Below are 16,976 nucleotides of genomic sequence, written 5' to 3'. Positions count from 1 at the left end.
CGTTCCTAAGGCATGTGGTGTTGATCATCCCCTGGAAGAAAGACAAACTACTCAACCTTGATTTCTCCTCTCTAAGACATAATTTCAGATTAAAAGCCAGGGGTGGGGGGACAGTGGGGAGAATAACATAGTTAATAAACCTTATAGCACAGCCAGCGCCATCAATTCACCAACAGCTGCATATTGAGTAGTTATTGTGTTGCAGGCATTGCAGGAAATAAAGGATGTATAAACGCGAAGTCCCTGGCTTCAGTGTCCTTGAAATATGTTTGGACAAATAAGACATAAAAAGTAAACGTTTATAAATAAATAAAAGAGGTTGCAAACAGCCTGCCAGGGACTAGATCCAACCTGCATGCCTCATTTGGCCAACACTGTCTTTAAATTTTTTAACTTAGAATGGCATTAGGTAGGATATATACCTTTCCATTCACCATGTTACCGATTCTCACTTCTTATACTGGCCCAACTCATACACTGACATCAAACACCTGACCCTACATGCATTTGCATTTTCAGCATGCTGATCTACAACATGAAAGATGAATAGCAGCAATAATATAGATTGGCATATGGTTACTTTCAAATAAATATTACAAATCACAAACACTAGAGAGGTGAAGAGATAGGTGTGGGCCGTCTTCTCCAAGACTTCATTTGGAAGGGAACATCTAATCTGAGTTTTAAAGAAAAGAAAATACTTAAGCAAAAAGAAGAGGAGAAGCAACCCCAAGCATGATGACAGAAGAAAAAGTCAGAGGTAGAAAAGTACAAATTATAATTAGGAAGATATGCTGAGAGCAGTAGAGAGTAGAAGAAAAAGATGAGGGTGAGAAGGTTTGTTCAAACTGTACAAGGGTTTGAAAGCCAAGCCATATTAATTAGAAGAATTAGCTAAAAGTGACAGAAGCCCAAATCAAAGGAGTTTAATCTGAACTAGGAATTCATTGGCTTCCCCAGTTGATAAGTAAAGGGTAGGACTAAATTCAAATACCGCTGGATCCAAGCACTCAAATGATGTCACCCGCTCCCTCACTCTTTCCTTCCCACTCTTGCACTTACAAAAGGACCCTGAGTCCAGGAAAATGGGGTCGTGGGTCCTACACTGACTGCTGTGGTTGAAGGAAAGCAAGTCTGTTAATAAAAATGATGTTCTGTGCTCTGGGCAGTCATAATAAAGGAAGGGTTTATTTCCTTTATTGCTCACCCAGGTTCAGGCTACAGAAAGCCACTGAAGTTTTCATATTGGAAAATGCTATGACCAAAACACTCTCTTAAAAAGCTTGCATGATGAATTGAGGAAAAGATGAATGAACTTGAGGAGACCAGTTGAGAGGCTCGTCTGGCAGCCTAAGAATGAGAACATAAAGTTCAGATTAAAACAGAAGACAATGAGAAACATACAGATGCAAGAAATATTAAGGAAGACAAATCAATAGGATATGGAGATTGATTCACTATGGGAAAGGGAGGTTTCAATGATAATTCATTCAAGAAATAGTCATTGAGTGCCAATTCTGTTTTAGAGACTGCTGTAGGCGCTGGTGAATAAAGTAGACAAGATATTTGCATCATGAAGCATACATTCTTCTGGGCAATACTAAAGAGAGATACATAAGCTGATAAGTAATGTAATTCCATCTCCTAATAAATGCTCTGAAGAAAAAAATGTGTAAATGACATAGAGAAGTGAGTGGAAGGTACTGTTTTAGGGTCCTCTGACAAGGCCTTTAAAGGAGGTAACACTGAAGCTGAGGGCTAAATGGTGACAAGAAAGCAGCCATATGAGGATATGAGAAAGAAGTGTTCAGGCAGAGGACCAGCAAGTCAAAACACTCCAAGACAGGAACGAGCATGGCAGAGTAGCCAGGTAGGAAGAAAACTGTTTGGCTGGAGAAGAGTGGACCAAGAGACAAGGAAAGGAGAGGCAATCAGAGCCGGGCAAGACCCAGATCCAGCCGGGCCACCTAAGCCATGGAAGACAGGGTTTTATGCAAATTTCCACAGAAATTCATTGGGCAGGGAAGAGGCATGATCTCATTCGGGCAGTATGCAGATCACCCAGGCTTCAGTGTAGAGACTGGACCATAGGCAAGAGGAGAAGAAGCGAGGAGGGCAGACATCAGGTTACTGTGAAGGTCCAGACAAGAGAAGATGGCGGCTTCTGCTGGGATGTTGGCGGTGGAGACGATGTTACGTGTTAGATGTTCACAGAAATCCCAGATGTCGTGCCTGAGTAAAACCGGCATTACCATAAAGAGAAAAACAGAAGCGAACTAAAGAATGTTTTCATACTTAAACCTGAACGTATCTGCTACTCAAGAATGTATAAACTGTTGGATTTTATTCCCTTTACAAGACTAAAGGCAGACAAGTGTTTCCTTCTAACTCTGTGTAAAGTGAAAGAAACATGAGCTTGAGCCTAAGAACTGCTTTTGACTAAAAGTTTTCACCAACAGTGGAAGACTGTTGACAATAGCTATTTCTGATCTGGGAAAAGCCCTAAAGGATATCCCTAAGAAAGAGAAAATATAAGAAAGGAACATAAAAAATAAATCAAAATGAAATATTTAAAAGAAAAATTATTTCACAGAGGAATTCTTGAAAACTTCATAGGAAAAAAATGAGTGTTTTCGGCCTCTGGCTTTGACAAATTTTGTACAACAACAAAAAAGACATGATTCCCTGTGTCTTCTTCACCCTATTCTTTCTACTGAATTTTGGTCATTTTCCAGAACAAAATATATTACAGAGACATTTCTATATAGTTATTTAAAGTGTAAACGTGTACAGATTTTCTGGATGGGATTTCGGCAGAATTTATAAAAGAAAAAAAGAGGTATATCCTCTGGTCTGCTAGTTAGTTATAGGAATTTATACTAAAAGTATATTTTAAAAATTTATATTAAAAGTATATCATTTATATGAAAGTTATTAATTACAGAATTACATATATTCATTAAAAATCTGAAATAACCTAAATGCACAACAGCAGGGGATGAGCATCCTTGCCATCAATGAGTTTTCTGTATCCTTATTGTGTTAGGTACAAACACGCATGGGCAGGAGGAGAATCTGGGGAAATGCAACAGAAGGGCCTTTCTGGAGTCTCACTGGGTAAGCAAGTCTCTTCAGGTGGTACCTGGTTCATGAAAAAAAGGGAAATTCTGGCCTCGTCAGAGGAATTCCCTGAATCAATTATTTCAGACTTCAAATTCCAGTTTTGAAATGAAAATAACCAATAAAAAGAAAGGACTAAAAAATTAAAAATCCTGCAGAACTATAGGCTCGTCATTTGGGGATCAAAGCCAACTGGTTAGCACCTTGCAACTAAAGATGTAGCAGCTCTGTCAACCATATTTGTTTGCATTTTGATCCTGGAATCATCCGTGTTTTGCAATGTTGTTTGTCTCAGGCATTCCTTGGCTATATCAGAGATCTATTGCTATATCAGAGATCTATTGATATTTTGTTCCTTGAAATGTCTAAAAATCTTTACAGTCTCAGCCTTTATCAAGTTTAAGGAAGGTACCCAGGAGCCACACAAAGAAGATAAAAAGAATTAGTTGTCAATGGCTATTTCAGTTTCATGTTGAAAAAGAAGGAAGGGTGGGGGGAAGGGAGGGAAGGAGCGAAGACAAATGAATACAAAAATGAAGCACATTTTACAACTACCTTAACGACTGTCTATGACACTAGCACTCCCTCCTCATCTCCTTTGGGCCACTTCGGAATTATTTTTCACAATTAGTGGGAGAAATGAATAAATAAATGGCAGAAAATTTAATTGCAGATGCTAACCCTGAGTGCAATAATTGAGGCAGAGAATTTAATCTGATGGCTTCAGGTACTGAACCAAAAAAGAAAGGAAACACAATATGTTTATATTTTAATGATTTTCATTTTTAATTAGTGACTTCAAAAAATTTTAAAAACCTGAGTTTGACCTCAAATATTATCTCGTTTTAATTAGTTTCCATATTTCTCTAACATTGTGAAAAATAATGTTCAGGCTTTGTTTTCCTTTGAGTGACAAACAACTTCATGCACTGTGACAAAGCCCCACTTTACAACTTTAAAAAATACAGATGTGTTATAAACAAGGTTTACATGCTGGTGACTCTGGTTTAAAATCTGTTTAAAAGGTAACCATGTGCCCTCGGTTATGATGACATTTGTACCATACTCATTTGGAAAAATTCTCAAGAGACATCATTCATGTTTAACGAAACACATTTGGTGCAATCAAAGCTGTATTTTAATGTCCTCATTTGCAGTATTGTCTCATAACATTGGCCTCTGCTTTGGAGGCTGAGAAAAAAGAAACAAACAATCCAGATCCTATTTTTCTTTACTTCCTCTGACACTTATTAGCTTGCCATGATTTTAAAATAGGGCTTTTTGCTTCTTTATGCATGATGACTTAGTTTCTTGCCTGGAGACCACTTTTTCTATCACCGAGTTTCCTATTCAAGGAATGAGAGGGTAATAACCCTGCCATTGGGTTAAACTCTGGATCTATCTAGGTGTTTGAAGGGACATTTTCATTTTAATGATGAAAATGCATCCACCTCTTCTCCAGTTCTTACACTAAAAGGAAGACTTACACTAACCAAAGATCCAAGTTCAATGAGGAATATAATCATTGTTTAAACTGTGTGAACAATTCTCACGTGATTGGGTCACCAAGGACTTTTTGGTTGGATGATCAATCACTCAAAGGTCACACTGTCCTCACAGAATCATGGTAGTCAAGGAAATGAAAGTGATGGCCCAACGTATATCCATTTGATATTGGTTGAGAATCTAAACACTTCCATAGCATGGCTTGTGGGTATTTATTTCAGAACATGCAGTGGTGACTGACTATGGCCATTAGCTTTTTCCTATTGTGATCTTCCTTTTTTTCATTTTGTGTGAGATTAATTTGTGACTGAGATTTATTAGCCTCAAGGAGGCTGGGGTTGATGAGATTTTGTTGATATACTGCGTAGAACACACATCAAGTCAAAGAGAAAAGATGAGAAATTGAAATGATAAAGTTGTACTGCTAGCTTGTTGCTGAGGTAATTGAAGTGGCTTGTGTTGTGCAGTGTTGTGATGGGTAGAAATAAAATATGTACGAATTTATCTAGATCATACTTCTGAAGAAAGGGACGACAAAATATATCCCCTTTCTATTTATGTGTTGAGAAAATCTCCCAAGCCTTTTTTGACAGTAACATTGAAGCAAAATGAAAACAAAATCCATTCAGAATGGGATCCAGAAGTGAAGCCAGCTCTATGTTATCCATGGAAATATGCTAAGGGTTAGCATCGATCACTGAAATATGAGAATAATGTAAAAAAGGTGTTTTGTCTCCTAGGTGAAACCACAGCTCCATATAATTTCTTTTTAACAAAACTGAAATAGGGCAACAAAATGGATTCATTTTTTTTTAATGTGCCCAGCTTTCCCTCAGATAGAGATTCCAATTATCAGTGAAATTCCTGGAAAATACATACTCACTAGAATAAAAAATATAGAAAAAGCAAGGGTCATGACATTCATGAGGCACTAGAATGTCAGTTGCACAATCACAGGGATCAGCAGCTCACTGATGTGTCCCAAGCTCCTGGAAATGTGCTGGCACAGGAAAGGTGCCCACTGGGACTTTGCTGAATTAACCAAGTGCACGCTCAATCCTTTACTGCGAAGATCTGACTGGTTGGCATGGTACGATCACGAATCTTTCTTTACTTTCCAGAGTCATGTGGCAGATACACATGTCACATGAGAACCTGGTGCTTCAGAGAAGTCCCACAACACATGGCCCTGGATAATGGACCACAGCTCAACTCTAGTGGGCACCCCCCTGCCAGGGTTGTAGAGGTTTCAGAGACTGACTGATGTTCTCCCTGTGAAGCCCATAGTGATATTCCAGGATTGTTCTACAAAATTCTATGTCTTTAGTTCATTCAAACACATAACAGTGACCAGGTAATAGAGGACCCTCACAGGGTGATATGGCTTGGCTGTGCCCTCACCCAAACCTCAACTTGAATTGTACCTCCCAGACTTCCCATGCATTGTCAGAGGGACCCAGCAGGAGGTAATTGAATCATGGGGGCTGGTTTTTCCTGTGCTATTCTTGTGATAGTAAATAAGTCCCCCAAGATCTGATGAGTTTATCAGGGATTTCCGCTTTTGCTTCTTCCTCATTTTCTCTTGCCATGTAAGAAGTGCCTGTCACCTCCTGCCATGATTCTGAGGCCTCTCCAGCCACATGAAACTGTAAGTCCAATTAAGCCTCTTTTTCTTCACAGTCATGTGTATGTCTTTATTAGCAACATGAAAAGAGAATAATACAGTAAATTGGTACCAGGAGTGGGGCATTGCTAAAAAGATACCTGAAAATGTGGAAGTGAATTTGGAACTGGGTAACAGGCAGAGGTTGGAACATTTTGGAGGGCTCAGAAGAAGACAGAAAAATATGGGAAAGTCTGGAACCTCCTAGAGATTCATTGAATGGCTTTGACAAAAATTCTGATAGTGATACAAACAATAAGGTCCAGGCTGAAGTGATCTCAGATGGAGAGGAGGAACTTGTTGGGAACTAGAGCAAAGGTGATTCTTATTATGTTTTAGCAAAGACACTGGTGGCATTTTGCCCCTGCCCTAGAGATTTCTGGTACTTTGAACTTGAGAGAGATGATTTAGGGTATCTGGCGGAAGAAATTTCTAAGCAGAAAAGTATTCAAGAGGTGACTTGGGTACTGTTAAAAGCATTCCATTTTAAAAGGGAAACAGGCAGAAAAGTTTGGAAAATTTGTAGTCTGATGATGCAGTAGAAAAGAAAAACCCATTTTTTTGAGGAGAAATTCAAGCTGTCTGCAGAAATTTGCATAAGAAGTAAGGAGCCTAAAGTCTGTCCCCAAGACCACAGGGAAAATGTCTCCAGGCCATGTCAGAGACTTTCGTGGCAGCCCCTCCCATCACAGGCCTGAAGGTCCAGGTGGAAAGAGTGGTTTTGTGGGCTGGACCAAGGGTCTCCATGCTGTGTGCAGCCTAGGGACTTGGTGCCCTGTGTCCCAGTAGTTCCAGCCATGTTTGAAAGGGGCCAATGTACAGCTGGGGCTGTGGCTTCAGAGGGTGGAAGCCTTGGCAGCTTCCACATGGTGTTGAGCCTGCAGGTGCAGAGAAGTTAAGAATTAAGGTTTGGGAACCTCTGCCTAGATTTCAGAAGATGTATGGAATCACCTGTATGCACAGGCAAAAGTTTGCTGCAGGAACAAGGCCCTCACGGAGAACCTTTGCTAGGGCAGTGAAGAAGTGAAATGTGGGGACAGAGCCCCTACACAGAGTCCCCACTTGGGCACTGCCTAGTGGAGCTGTGAGAAGAGGGCCACCATCCTCCAGAACCCAGAATAGTAGATCAACTGACAGCTTGCACCATGTGCCTGGAAAAGCCGCAGGCACTCAACGCCAGCCCATGAAGCAGTCAGGAGGGGGGCCACACCCTGCAAAGCCACAGGTGTGGAGCTGTACAAGACCATGGGAACCCACCTCTTGCATCAGTGTGACCTGGATGTGAGACCTGGAGTCAAAGGAGATCATTTTGGAACTTTAAAATTTGACTGCCCCATTGGATTTCAGACTTGCATGGGTCCTGTAACCCCTTTGTTTTGGCCAATTTCTCCTATTTGGAATGCCTGTATTTACTCAATACCTGTACCCCGATTACATCTAAGAAGTAGCTAGCTTGCTTTTGATTTTACAGGCTCATAGGTGGAAGGGATTTACCTTGTCCCAGAGGAGACTTTGGACTGTGGACTTTTGGGTTAATGCTGAAATGAGTTAAGACTTTGGGGGACTGTTGGGAAGGCATGATTGGTTTTGAAATGTGAGGACATGAGATTTGGAGGGGCTTGGGGTGGAATTATATAGTTTGGCTGTGTCCCCACCCAAATCTCAACTTGAATTGTATCTCCCAGAATTCCTATGTGTTGTGGGAGGGACCCAGGGAGAGGTAATTGAATCAAGGGGGCCCTTTTTTTTTTTCCGTGCTATTCTCATGACAGTGAATAAGTCTCACAAGGTCTGATGGGTTTATCAGGGGTTTCCACTTTTGCTTCTTCCTCATGTTCTCTTGCTGCCACCATGTAAGAAGTGCCTTTCACTTCCTGCCATGATTCTGAGGCCTCCTCAGTCATGTGGAACTGTAAGTCCAATTAAACCTCTTTTTCTTCCTTATCTTGGGTGTGTCTTTATCAGCAGCATGAAAATGAACTAATACACAGGGTTAAGCAAAACATAGTCTGACATTAGTGTCTTCTCCATCCTTTTATTGACCTGGTATTCTCGTATAAGTGAAATGAGGTTTAAGTCAACAAAATGCCTTGAAGAGGGAAAACTAAAAGTATGAAAAGAAACTCTGAAAGAGGTTTATGAAAGCAAGTGTGCTTCATTTTGATGAATGAGGGCTATAAAAACTGATAGCATTTCTGAGACTCCAGTTTTTCGAGGGGGCAATGGAGAAAGTTCTTTTTTGTGCAAATGGGAGTCATTTCCTTCCACTTCAGACTGCCCTCCATATAAGCTCTGCAGCAAACCAGGGGTCTCTAGCCCCAAAGTGTGTCTACTTCAATGCCTTAGGGAAAACTACAGCCTTAACCTGGGAATAATCCACTACTGTTTTAGTACCTGTTTATTTTAGTCTTTCTCACAACAGTTTGTGCTCCAAAGGGCTCCTGGAATACACTTCACATTTCTTAAATAAAGGTTCAGCTTGCACCAAAGGACCCCATTACAATTCTGCTCTCCCTCAGGAAAGCTCTGATGACAACAAGGAATTATCTAAGACCCTTTTCTACATTAATCTCTGAAAGGACATCTAAGTCTCAAACTGCCCCAGACAGAAGAAGCATCTCACAAATAGAGGAATAGCTAAAATTCCTGGAAATTTACTGGCCAGGAAATTTATTGGCCTGGCTCTGGAAATTTATTGGCCAGGCGACCCTGGGCAAGTCACCTAATTATTGCAAGGTGTATTCTTCTTCTCTTTTTAGGTTAATTGGAAATACAACACGCAAGTACCCACCTCTGGGGCTGTTGTCTTGATTAATACATGAAAGATATTTAGCACAAATGAAGTACTGATCCATGCCACAACTTGTATAATCCTTGAATACATCATGGTAAGTGATATAAACCAGTCATAAAAGACCACATGCCATATGATTCATTCATATGAAACCCCAGAATAGAGAAATCTATAGAGATAGAAAGCAGATCAGTGATTGTTTCAAGTTGGCGGGGGGATGAAAGGATGGGAGGGAATAGCTAAAGGGTAGATTTGAGAAAAATTCTAAACTAGATTGGTGATTCACACATCTGTGAATATACTAAAACCATTGAATTGTATGTCTCCAATTAGTGAATTATTTGGTATATGAATTATATCTCAATAAAGTTGCTTAAAAAGACATTTAGCACAGTACCCATCACACATTAAGTATTTTTAAAATGTCAGCCAGTATCATGTATTGGTTCACTCAACAGATACTTATTAAGCTCCTGTTATAAAGCAGGCACTGTCTTTCTTGTTCTTCTTATAACTTTTTACCTATTTTACATTTTAAACTCTTGTATGTGCATGAAATATGCAAAGGTTTTATTATTGCAAGAAAAGTCCAGAACACTGTTGTAACTAAAATGCCTCATTTGAAAAGATAAAATTAATTTTGTGAATACAATTCTTTAGGTATAAAGTTGTTACTTTATAGTCATATAGTCATGACAACCCTGCAACCATATAAGCATCTTAAAAATACCAACAAAAAGTTTTCATTAACTTAAAACTAGACAATTTATTTATAGTCAAGTTAGAAAGTTTTCCAAATGAGAAATACAGAATGTAGTGACAGCAGAGCAGTTCTATGTTTCTGTGGATTTGAGCATTTCATATTTAAGAATCATAGAAATAAAATGTGCATGGAATGGTTTAAATCAAATAACGAGTTCTAAAAGGCATATTTGCAACTCAGAAGATATTAGACAATTATTCTAAGTAGCTCTAAAAACGCCATTGTCCCTACTATATTTCCCATGACTTTTATAAAGCAATTAAATTATCCTTCACCTTACCCTTTTCTCCATCATCAACTCCCTCATTTCAATTTTCCAAGAAAGACTCTGTATAAAAGGCAAAATAATAGATTTCTAACCAAAAATATATAGTAAAGAAAAGGAAAACATAGAACTCTAAAAGCTATGCCCAAATGGTAAATTCTTTTATCAAAAAAAAAAAAAAAAAAATAGATCTGCTTTGGCAAATGCAGAGATTTAAATGGTGTCAGGTTATGCCAAGTTGTTGTGTGCAACAGCTGGAAGCTGTCTTCACCATAATTGTGGCCTTAAGCACAAAAGAGAACAAAGCAGCAAACTAAAAAGACAATTCCCCTAGCAGCCAGATTACCCTCTGCAAATCCTACCTTCTTTGTTTCTCCTTTCAGATCTGGTAGGCTGCGCATCAGAAACCAAGGAAGAATGGAATGCATTGAGGACCCCTGTAACCTAATTTCTCCTAGAGAGATTGACTGAGATCTTGGCTGCAGGAGCTAGAACCCAGGTAGAAAAAGTAAGTCTGTGCTGGTGCAGGATTTTCATTTTAAAATAATGCTCTCTCGGCGTCCTCAATTCCTCCATAAACACACCATGTTTTTGTTCATTCACACTGTTTACTACATCAGCAAAAGTCATTGCAAAAACGGGGGAAATCACCCTGAATATAAAGTATTCTAGGAAGCTTTAACTTGTAGGTGTATTCAGGATTCCTTCACAAGCACAGATTCTGAGGTGAACCAAAGTAAAGAAATTTAAAAGACTGAGTGACATGATTGTATATTTAGAAAATCCCATTGTCTCAGCCCAAAGTCTCCTTAAGCTGATAAGCAACTTCAGCAAAGTCTCAGGATACAAAATTAATGTGCAAAAATCACAAGCATTCGTATACACCAGTAACAGACAAACAGAGAGCCAAATCATGAATGAACTTCCATTCACAATTGCTTCAAAGAGAATAAAATACCTAGGAATCCAACTTACAAGGGATGTAAAGGACCTCTTCAAGGAGAACTACAAACCACTGCTCAGTGAAATCAAAGAGGACACAAACAAATGGAAGAACATACCATGCTCATGGATAGGAAGAATCAATATCGTGAAAATGGCCATACTGCCCAAGGTTATTTATAGATTCAATGCCATCCCCATTAAGCTACCAATGAGTTTCTTCACAGAATTGGAAAAAACTGCTTTAAAGTTCATATGGAACCAAAAAAGAGCCCGCATCTCCAAGACAATCCTAAGTCAAAAGAACAAAGCTGGAGGTATCACGCTACCTGACTTCAAACTATACTACAAGGCTACAGTAACCAAAAGAGCATGGTACTGGTACCAAAACAGAGATATAGACCAATGGAACAGAACAGAGTCCTCAGAAATAATACCACACATCTACAGCCATCTGATCTTTGACAAACCTGAGAGAAACAAGAAATGGGGAAAGGATTCCCTATTTAATAAATGGTGCTGGGAAAATTGGCTAGCCATAAGTAGAAAGCTGAAACTGGATCCTTTCCTTACTCCTTATACGAAAATTAATTCAAGATGGATTAGAGACTTAAATGTTAGACCTAATACCATAAAAACCCTAGAGGAAAACCTAGGTAGTACCATTCAGGACATAGGCATGGGCAAAGACTTCATATCTAAAACACCAAAAAAACGGCAACAAAAGCCAAAATTGACAAATGGGATCTCATTAAACTAAAGAGCTTCTGCACAGCAAAAGAAACTACCATCAGAGTGAACAGGCAACCTACAGAATGGGAGAAAATTTTTGCAATCTACTCATCTGACAAAGGGCTAATATCCAGAACCTATAAAGAACTCAAACAAATTTACAAGAAAAAAACAAACAACCCCATCAAAAAGTGGGCAAAGGATATGAACAGACATTTCTCAAAAGAAGACATTCATACAGCCAACAGACACATGAAAAAATGCTCATCATCACTGGCCATCAGAAAAATGCAAATCAAAACCACAATGAGATACCATCTCACACCACTTAGAATGGCAATCATTAAAAAGTCAGGAAACAACAGGTGCTGGAGAGGATGTGGAGAAATAGGAACACTTTTACACTGTTGGTGGGATTGTAAACTAGTTCAACCATTATGGAAAACAGTATGGCGATTCCTCAAGGATCTAGAACTAGATGTACCATATGACCCAGCCATCCCATTACTGGGTATATACCCAAAGGATTATAAATCATGCTGCTATAAAGACACATGCACACGGATGTTTATTGCGGCACTATTCACAATAGCAAAGACTTGGAATCAACCCAAATGTCCATCAGTGACAGATTGGATTAAGAAAATGTGGCACATATACATCATGGAATACTATGCAGCCATAAAAAAGGATGAGTTTGTGTCCTTTGTAGGGACATGGATGCAGCTGGAAACCATCACTCTCAGCAAACTATCACAAGAACAGAAAACCAAACACCGCATGTTCTCACTCATAGGTGGGAACTGAACAATGAGATCACTTGGACTCGGGAAGGGGAACATCACACACCGGGGCCTATCATGGGGGGGGGGGGAGGGATTGCATTGGGAGTTATACCTGATGTAGATGACGAGTTGATGGGTGCAGCACAGCAACATGGCACAAGTATACATATGTAACAAACCTGCACGTTATGCACATGTACCCTAGAACTTAAAGTATAATAATAATAAAAAAATAAAAATAAAAAAAATTAAAAACAAACAAACAAACAAACAAAAAAGAAATTTAAAAGACTGAAAAAGCAGGAATTCACTCAAGGCTTATTACCGAATTTCCACGAGGACCATACTACTGTCTTACTCCTTGAGCACCTGGCTAACTTATCCTGCTATATTTAATGATGTGGTAAATTCAAATAATTGAAAAATTTCAAATTATTACAGAAGAACACTGTCAGTTTTCTTTTTATAGATAAATCAGACAATATAAAGCAAACTCATTATCATCGTCATCACCAACACCACCATCATCACCTGAAGCGATTTTTTCCCTTTATTAAGACTTTTTTGATGAATTAAATTTCCTCTATTAACAATAATACAACTATGTCCTTGTAGACACAACTACATTTACCTTAATATACTCGTCAGAAGTTTTTGGCAAGTATCTGCTTGCAATGGTTCTAGGTCACTAGCTCTACCCTAAACTTCTTGAGGAAAATAACTGTGTCTTGATACTTTTTATGTCTCGGACCTCACACAGTATCTGGCACATAGTATCAATTCAGAAACTGTTTGTGAGATAAGTGAATCACCACCTGAGTTAATAATGTATATTTGGTCTAGTTTTAGAGATCTATGACCAGTTAAAACAACTTATTTCAGAAAGAGTCAGCCTAAACCATTACCAGGATTTCATGGATTGATACACAAAATATCACTGAGAAGGGAACTTCACTTTGATTTCCTCTTAAGTAGGTTTTGTTACTTGCTGGGAAAGAGAAAAGTCATTAAATGATCACTTTACTCCATTTCAGGAAAATATTTCCTGTTACTTTGAGGATTCAAATATAATAAGAATATCCCAGCTGGGTCTTAACATCCCCCTACATTGCACTTCCCCACCATTTCCCACTTTGCTGCCAGATCCAGAACCCCAGCACGGAGTGAGCCCAGATGAGGGTAGACAGAAATTCAGACACATGACCCTTCCTATATGCAGGCAATCAATGCCTGTAGCAGTGAGCCTGGGATGGATGGAATGAGTGTCCAGAGCTCCTGACAGTTGCTGGACTCATTCTCTTTCTCTCTGTTTCTTTCACATGCTTCATTCTTTGCTTTCTGTTAAGGATATATATTGACTTTGTGGAACCACTGCAGTGAGCCGTAAATGATGCATTTAATGAAAAATCCTTGCCTTGTGCTCTGAGACAGAACACAAACAATGTAGTGCAATCATTGCTGGGCAGTGAGGGGTGTTGTAATATCACACACAATATATATTATTCCAATAATATGAATTGGAACTATTTCAAAAATATACATTAAAAAAATTAACTCACATTTTAATCACATTTTAATCATATACATTATTTGTTGTTTCTCTTGTCCCTATGGAAGTAATCCTTTATTCTTAAAGATTAGTTACTCTTTTGTCTGAATTCCCCAAATCCTATATCCCAAAAGAAATGCACAAAAGGATTTTGAAAGATTACCTTTTTTGGAAGGATTATCTTAAAATGTTGATTTTCTGCAGAGCACTGTATTTATTGCTACCATGCTTATATTTCAACGTTGAATTTCAGGTGATTGAAAAGAGTATTTTTCTTCAAGTTTCTCTTTTTTTTTTCTTTCTCTATTTCTCTATTTAAAAAACAAACAAACAAAATAAACAAATAGGATGTGGACTTTTCTAACAATACCATGAAGTACAGCCTGAGTGACAAAGTCCAATTGAAAGGGGCACGTGCCAGTGACAGAAAAGTCTCATGGCAGAGTCTGGTCCGAATGAGGTTGGAGTCAGTGACCAGAGCCCCGGGGCTCCTGTGGTGTCCTTCACACTAATAGTGAAGGAAAGTGCTGTCACTTGATTTCATATTCTCCAAGATGACCACACACAATGCCCTGGCACGCCATGCGTGCGTTTCCTGCTGTAGCATAAGTCACAGTCTACCAGCTGGTGTGTTGAGGTGCCCCCTATTGCTGAACAGCCCTGAAACAACATCCACATGGTGCAGCCAATGACAGCCACAGGCTAAACAGACCGCAACTCTTCCAGTTTGCCCTTACCCCACATCCTGCTGAACTGGGGCTTTGCAGGCTCAGAGAGAAGAGCTGGCTCAGTGGTAACAGCTGGCAGGTGCATATGCCGGCCCAGCCCCTGACCAAGCAGGCTGTCTTGGTTTCCCCTGTGCAGAGCAGAAGTCACAAATGAACCAGTCGAATTGTATTCACATAACTCGAGACCCTGTCCTCCCTGGAGACAGTATCTTCCTGTAATGCTCTAGTTTTCAACTACTTCCTCCCCTAACACGGTATCCAAACTCCAGCCTAACAATTTGTCTTAACTGGCATTATTACTCACTACATGAATGAAGGGACAAACTTACTAGGGTACTATCACTAATGCACAGACTGGGTTTGATTTTGTTTGGTTTTTGGCCTCATCTGACCACCAGAACACATGTCCAAGTAAAGACAAAACTATTCTCTATGTGATACCTAAAGATTAGGTCAATTACGATGAAAAAAAAAATTAGTCAACCATGGTTTGCGTGTCACATAAATAAAAATAACTGGTTGACAGGATTTTGTTGTTATTTATTACTTTGGCTTGACATTGACACAGTGTGAGTTTTAGAAATGGTTACTCATTTTTTTCTATTTATGTCTAATTTTGACAGGTTTCCTGGATTCTCCAGAATGGTATGCTATACCTCCAGGTATCCTAGAGCCTACCCAAGCTTTCTGAGAAGCCTAATTAAAATTGTCGTTAGAATTGTAGTTAAAATTGTAGTTACTTTTAAGCATATCTCATCATGGAAATGTTAGCATGTGAAGATCCGTGCAGGATGACTACATTCCTGTTCATTCCAAATACTATAGAATTCCTTATAAGATTGCTATTTAAATGACTCCCTCAATTTCCCATAACTGAATTATAAAAATAATACACATACAAGTTGTAGATGTATAGTGTGCAAAATTTTATTTCTAGAAATATGCCACATCAATTTCTTACAAACTCAATATGTTCATATTTCATTTATTTATTAAATCATCACCTGTTTATGTTTACTTTTCTATTTGTTGTATTCATCTTACCAGTATTTTTTTTTTTTTTTTTTTTTTTTTTGAGACGGAGTCTCACGCTGTTGCCCAGGCTGGAATGCAGTGGCGCGATCTCGGCTCACTGCAAGCTCCGCCTCCCGGGTTCCCGCCATTCTCCTGCCTCAGCCTCCCGAGTAGCTGGGACTACAGGCGCCCGCCACCGCGCCCGGCTAATTTTTTGTATTTTTAGTAGAGACGGGGTTTCACTGTGGTCTCGATCTCCTGACCTTGTGATCCGCCCGCCTCGGCCTCCCAAAGTGCTGGGATTACAGGCTTGAGCCACCGCGCCCGGCCTACCAGTATTTTTAAAGTTTAGTGTCATTCATAATCTCTCACATTTAAGTTATATGAGACTGAAGAGAGCTTATCACCCCAAATCTTGTTTTCATGCTCTTTCTCTTTCTTTTTAAAAAACAACTTCTTTTGGTCATTTCTACTTGCCTCTTCTATCCCTGATAATTCTGGAGGCTGTGTGACTCCAAAAATACTTTGCTGTGTGATATTTGGGCTGATGAGATGTTGCCGTCACTTCCTCCTTACACTGTCTTCCTGGATGAATGGGAACTCCTTGGAAGCACTGTATTGGCTTTATGCAGAAACCTGCTGTATGAAACATCACATATGTAACTCCAATACTTTGCCCCAGTTTTTCTGTTTCCTGAAGTATTTTAAGGATAATTTGGATATTCTCACTCTAAGTCCATCATATAAGTACAAACCCTCTTTGCCACTCTTCTGTGACATTTTGATGGTATTCTTTGTAAAAACTCAGCCTTTATCTCTCCTGGACCATCATCTTCCTCACCACATCACTACCTGCCTATTTCTGCTTTCCAAAACATTGTTCTCCTGCAGAGACTAGCTTTCTACCAGGCAGGGAAATAAGAAGCGTGTCCCCCCAGTTGTCACATGCTACCTTCCTAACAGAGAATCATACAAAACCCAGTAGCAACTCACAACAAGTTATGGCTTGCAGCAAAACAGGGCATTAAATTTGCCTGGATCTCCCATACAGTAAGTATGCCAGCCAACATAAAATTTTCAACAGTTTACTGCACGAGGATTATAGACAAGAACCT

This window comes from Macaca nemestrina, chromosome 19 (genome assembly GCF_043159975.1).
Source record: "Macaca nemestrina isolate mMacNem1 chromosome 19, mMacNem.hap1, whole genome shotgun sequence".
Classification (NCBI taxonomy): domain Eukaryota; kingdom Metazoa; phylum Chordata; class Mammalia; order Primates; family Cercopithecidae; genus Macaca; species Macaca nemestrina.
This window is presented reverse-complemented; position numbering follows the sequence as displayed.